Source organism: Symphodus melops (assembly GCF_947650265.1).
Source record: "Symphodus melops genome assembly, chromosome: 2".
Taxonomy (NCBI): domain Eukaryota; kingdom Metazoa; phylum Chordata; class Actinopteri; order Labriformes; family Labridae; genus Symphodus; species Symphodus melops.
The window spans coordinates 8955964-8962172 of NC_136692.1; positions in this window are offsets into that span (position 1 = coordinate 8955964).

Below are 6209 nucleotides of genomic sequence, written 5' to 3' on the forward strand. Positions count from 1 at the left end.
TGAAAGAAAGTGTGAAACACAGCTGGAATGAGCTTTGTAGGTGTTTTGGAAAGTCTTGAATGTGCTCGCAAGTAGATCAGCATAACAAGTGTGGAGGAAATACACTGGAAGGTGTGTAACAAAAATGTTGATTCTATGCTCCAGATTATAGTCCTATGTAAAAATAGAGAAAAACATGATAAGCACGGTCTCATAAAAAAGTGGAAATTGAGCACCCTAGTTAGTCATAATTGGCTAATTTTGTGTGTAAGGTCACGATAGCACTTGAAGCCTCTCTGGATCCTTTCCCGTAGAAATGCAACATGCAACACAGGCAGCCCTTTTGTGTGCCAGCGAGCACTGATGTGCTTTCTGTTTCCATGCCAACTCACTTTCATCTTTCATCTTTCTTACCAGCTCATCCTACGCTTCAGATGAATTAGGTTTGTTGCAAATTCTTTTGAAGTGCACACACACAACCCCCCTCTTTACCACCCCACTTCAGCGAAACAAAACAAAAACACTGAGGAGCTACAAATGTAAGCCAGTAATCTTGCTCGTTTCGGCTCCTTGGCTAACCAATGGCACCACGGACGGGATATTTCCACTTCATTTCAATTTGGAATACATCCCTCGCTCCTTCTACCTCTTGGCTTCCATTTTCTGCTGTTGTGAGTGTCTCTGTGTCGCACAATTCATTTCCATTATGGAGACACTCGCTGAGAGGGTTGCATTGTGGGTTGGTAATGATCTTCAATTACGCTGATGCCTGTACCTTTGGGGTATAAGGAAGGTGGGGGTCTCTGAAGGATCAAAGGTTTGGACCTGAAGAGGACTTTCTGTGGCCTTGCAGATGCATTTTCTCAAGATGTTGTGGTGAATTCTGCCTCTGGACACAGAAAGGCAATTTCCAAGCCCTTGGCTGTGTGTATGAGTGTATGTGTGTGTGTGTGTGTGTGTGTGTGTGTGTGTGTGTGTGTGTGTGTGTGTGTGTGTCAGTAATAGAGTTGATGGAATATCTGGTCTCGGCTGGAGCTCTGGCCTTTAAGATACCAACGATAAACATTCAAACTTTCTTCTTCTCCCAAAGTTTTTATATTTATTTTGATCTTCAAGTTAAAGTTTCACAGCAGCCAATCAACCCTTTTACCACACGATTGGTTTGATTGATTATGTGCGAGGTTAAAAGCGTCAGTTGTTGTCACTGTCAAATAGAATGAGTATTGTCATCCCCTTCGCTCGATAGAGCTTTGCAATGTCTTTCCGCAACAGTAGCACAGAGTCTGAGTAACTTGTCTTCCTTCTGCATGAATTTCACGCAGTTTTTAATCATAAGAAGAAAAAATATAATATGTATAATGAAACACCCCATAATAAATTCATAGGGTTAGACGTATCAGTTCATTAAAGACAAAAAAAAGAAATGACACAATGGGAGATTTGTAAAGTAATTCCAGAAAAGAAACCAATAAAACAACAGCTTTAATACACTAAAACTCATTTGGCTCGTTTCATTTGATAGAAAAAGCCATGAAGACACTTTAAACTGGCAAATTACAGCCAAGTGAAAAGCATAGCCTGGAACACCAGTGTGTGAAGTACTACACTTACTTTTAAAAGACAGCAGTCTTGAATGAATGGTTTTCACTATAATAGTTATTTTACATTATCATATCATGAACAGCAAACAACTAAAACCCCAAAATACATAAAACGCTTATTATATTTATGCTCATGTCAAAGCACAAACAGTCTATTGGTCACATGTAACCTGTGTTTTTCTCTCATGTTGAGCTTTCAACCGTGTCTTCTTTAAACCCTTACATTCATCTCAGTCGCATTATTTGTTTGTCACAAAACGACACTTTTTAAAGATGTTATTTAATGATGGATTCATATTTCTGATGTTGGGCTATTCGCTTGAGAACTGAATAGAAGTTGGACTAGTGACTATAAAAAAAGCCTGGAAAAGCTTATATCAAAGGTCAATCTGGAGGTACCATAAATTGAATCTAAACTAATTTCACGACACAATTTTGCCGCCTGTGACATACAGTATCTCTTCTCTTTGCATGTTGAGCCTTTCACACCATCATCTCCAAACTTTACATCAGTCTCAGCTGCAATATTTGTCCCTGGTGACATCAAACGTGCCTCACACTATCAGGGTTTTCTTTTGAAGTTCTCCCCCCACCCCCCAAAAAAGGACAGAAAATAAATAACTAGCTATCTGGAGTTTTTCATCCAGCGTTTTCTGGACATGAAAGTTCCATGTTTTTTCTACGCTGGGAAAACGAAAAAAAGAAGAAGATGCCAACTAATTACAAATGGGGTACATGAGTGTTTTTTCTAGATTATTTCTGAGGTTCATCAAAGCAAAAGACAATAATAAAAGAGCTCCAGGAAACACATATTGTGTGTGAAACACAAATCTTTGAAGAGCAGTTTGCACCTTTTTTTATTTCGGATTTATTTTACCCATAATGCTTAGCTCTAGCCTCTAATTATCTGCGTCAAAACACTGGCAGCACATGGACTTGAAAATGCAGCTGAAGCACCAGACAGAAAAGATAAAGAAACGTCACTGTGATAGCACTGCCAAAGACTGTAGAAAGGCTCACAAAGGACATGCATGTAAACCAACAAAACGCATGTACACCATGTTGTCAGAAGATCAGCTCATTTAACGCCTGATTATGCCCGCCTGGTAGTTTGTGTTGAAATTAGAGACACAAAAAATTCCTTGGTCAGCCTTTCAAAAACTGGGAGGCTGTGGTAATTTACTTGATTGGAATACAATTTTGAGGTTCAATTAATTCCAAGCTGATTTGGAATACATTACAGCAAGAGTGATTTATTTAGGTTAAGCTTCCATTGGTGCCATGCTAAAAGAGTAAGAAGGCTTTAACAGAACGATACTTCATAGTGCAGAAGTGAAAAATATTCAAGCCCGTTGAAAAAGCGTTAAAGGAGCATGAAGGGAGCCAAGGGTGATACTATACCCCTACAACATTTGGTTAATTGGAGATTGGTCACGGGCTGTAATATTTGACTGTAATCTGAAAGCCTGTGAAAGCAGTGAGAGAGACAGAGAGAGAGAGAGAGAGATCAGCACAAGCTGTGAGGAGCAGCCAGTGATAAGATTAAATCCATTCGTATCCTATAATAATAATAAAAATAAAAAAATCAGCAGCACTCGCTCCTTTTTATCGACCTCATTTCTTACATCGTCACTCCTCTCTGATATTTTCCTGTAAACAACTTAACAGGAGACTCCCTGTTGGCAACAATACTCATTCCCCCGCAGAACACGCAGAAACATACATTCAGTATGGTGTCATATAATAGCAGGAGAAATCAGAGGTGGAGAAATAACAGCATAAATATCAGCCCTGGCCTTATTTTCTCCCTGTTCCTCCGCGTAACCAAACTGACTCATTACGAACTTCAAAGACACAGATAGGAGTTTTAATTAAGAGAAATGCTGCCGAGCTGTGGAGATAAGTAACATCCCCCCCCCCTCCCCCATTCCCCCCCCCCACGCTCCCCCACCCTCCTTACATCCCCACCCCTCGGTGCTCAGACAACATCATTAGGACGGTGCAGGGGCTGGCGGAGCGCAGCAGCCAACCTTCGTCCCACCGCATGAAACCAAAAGCACGGCGTGGCTTCAAAGTGCTAATCCTCCCATCACATGTCATTTGCGCTGATGGGGAGCAACACCGTGCATGTTTTAGAACAAACATAAACATGGGATAATCCAGCACCAGCAGAACAGAAGCGTCATGTCCACTATAGCTGTCATTTGTGTTTTACAGTATAACAGAACCAAACCGATTGGAAGCATCATTTACCTAAAACGTTCCTTTAAAAATATATTCAAATGAATTCACATTATGTAACTCTGCAGAGGTTAAAGCTCATCAATAGCACGATGCATTTTCCCATAAAGAGGGGATGAGATTGTCAGATGGATTTTAGACTGGTATGAAGTGCTCTTTAGGTCGAGCTGCTCGCTGTATGATTCCAGATAAGCAAGACCAAGGCTAAAAAGTTTTAAATAAAAAACATCAATTCAAATTAATCCATTTGTCACTGTCTAAATGTGAACATGTTCAGATTGTTATGGTTTTCTAGTAAACGGTATAATTATTTAGCTCTTAATGAGAGTCCAATTGATCCATCTTTTTCAGTTAATTTAAGAAACAAATACTTACACATAAACTTCATGTATTCGAACAGCAACAAAAAAAATACTCAAATCAATCAATCGAATCAGCTTAGCTTGAGTAGTATTTTCACAAAAATTTAATTGTCTGATTCCAGATCATTAATGTGAATTGTTCCCCCTGTCTGCACTCCTCGATGACACTAAACCAGATCTCGACAGGGCAGTGTGCTCTGTGAACTATTGCTAAACGTTTTCTCTGCTTCCTGAATTTCATGAATCTCAGAAGTCATCCATCAATTTGAATCATAAACAGACTAATAACACTGATATGAATTGTTGGTTGCAGACCTGACATCAAATTAACTGTGACTCATTCTTCTACTTTTGTGTTGTCAAATAAGCACACGTGTTCAGCTCTAATTTAAATACTTAGCTTGTACAGGACAGGCCAACACATTCGTAGTATATTCCAGTGTTAACTTTGGCAACTTTGTTTTAATTTTGTCTCTTTAGTTTTAGTCATATTCAAGTCATTTTTACCTTTTGTAGTTCAGGCTAATTTTAGTTGATGACAACATAAAACTTTCTAGTCTGTCTAAAGTAATGAGATTACTTTTGATTCAGTTCGTCTAATACAGGTATCTAAGCTCATAAACATGAACAACTTTAAACCCCCTAAAGCAAGAGAATTACACATATGAATGCTGCTGTAACATGAAAAGCCTTTAATAATAACACACTCACATGTTAACGCACTACCATTACTTGTAGCACTCAAGCATCATACTTTGGACGATATGGAAAGCAGGAGTTTGACTTGTAGTGGAGAACTTTCAAAGTGGGGTAAGTGAACTTTTTCTACCGTGCTAACCCTGGCTGACATGTTCGCACAGAGGAGCTTCAGATTTAACCTTCGAAGCATCTTTATGAGACGAAGCCTTATATTATGATACCATATCAATCTTAAATCAATCACTGCTGAGGCCGGCCATTGTAAGCTCATTGACTCTCGTTATCATGTCATCTTGAGCTCTCACACACACACACACACACACACACACACACACACACACACACACACACACACACACACACACACACACACACACACACACACACACACACACACACACACACACACACACACACACACACACACACACACACACACACACACACACACACACACACACACACACACACACACACACACACACACACACGCGCTCTCTGCCTGGAAGTGCCACATACTCTTCTGCTTGTGTTTCGACAGACGGATTAGATGCACAGTGAGGATCTATCATGGATTTTGAGTTTGACATACCACCACTAACATTTGAGTCCCATCTCTTCATGTGAACCAAAACAAAACCAGTGTGTCATCACACTATTTTACGATCAAGATTTTCTTTTTGCTCGTCATAGCCTTGTTTTTGTCGCATCAAAGAAATAAACACTGGTCTATTCATGTCTGTCCTCATTCATCTATTGTCTTCCTTGCGTGTGAAAACGTTCTGCCTCCCGTCCTGCTGATCTTGAGGTTGTCAGACAATTCACAAACTTCAGAGTTCAGATTATAAAGGACTGTGATTCTAAACAGATGTCATAATCTGGAGATTTTTAGATGAGAAAAAAATCTATTTAAAACTTGTTTTAAAAAGAAGTTCGGTAAAAAGTAGGACAGTTAAAATGACGAAGGCCCTATGAGGGGAGAAATAATAAATGTGTCATGACATTAATTAAAGTGCTTCCTTACACTTCGTAAACTGCCAATCACAATTAATCTTACATCACACCATGTACACTGCCAACCCAGGTGAAATGTGCCACTGCTCATGTCTCAGGTGGATCCCCTCCTGTCTGAGTAGACTGGGTGAGTTCTCCGACCGCCCACAAGCCCCCCGGGCCCGCTGTGCGGGGTAGATCAGTAACAGCAGGAGAAATCCCCCCCCCCCCCACTCCCTCTGGGGTAAGGCCTGATGTCGGAGAGATTAATTGCAGACTACGGAGCTGCAACATGCTGGGAGCGCACACCGCTTGCAGGCTTGAATAGATTCAT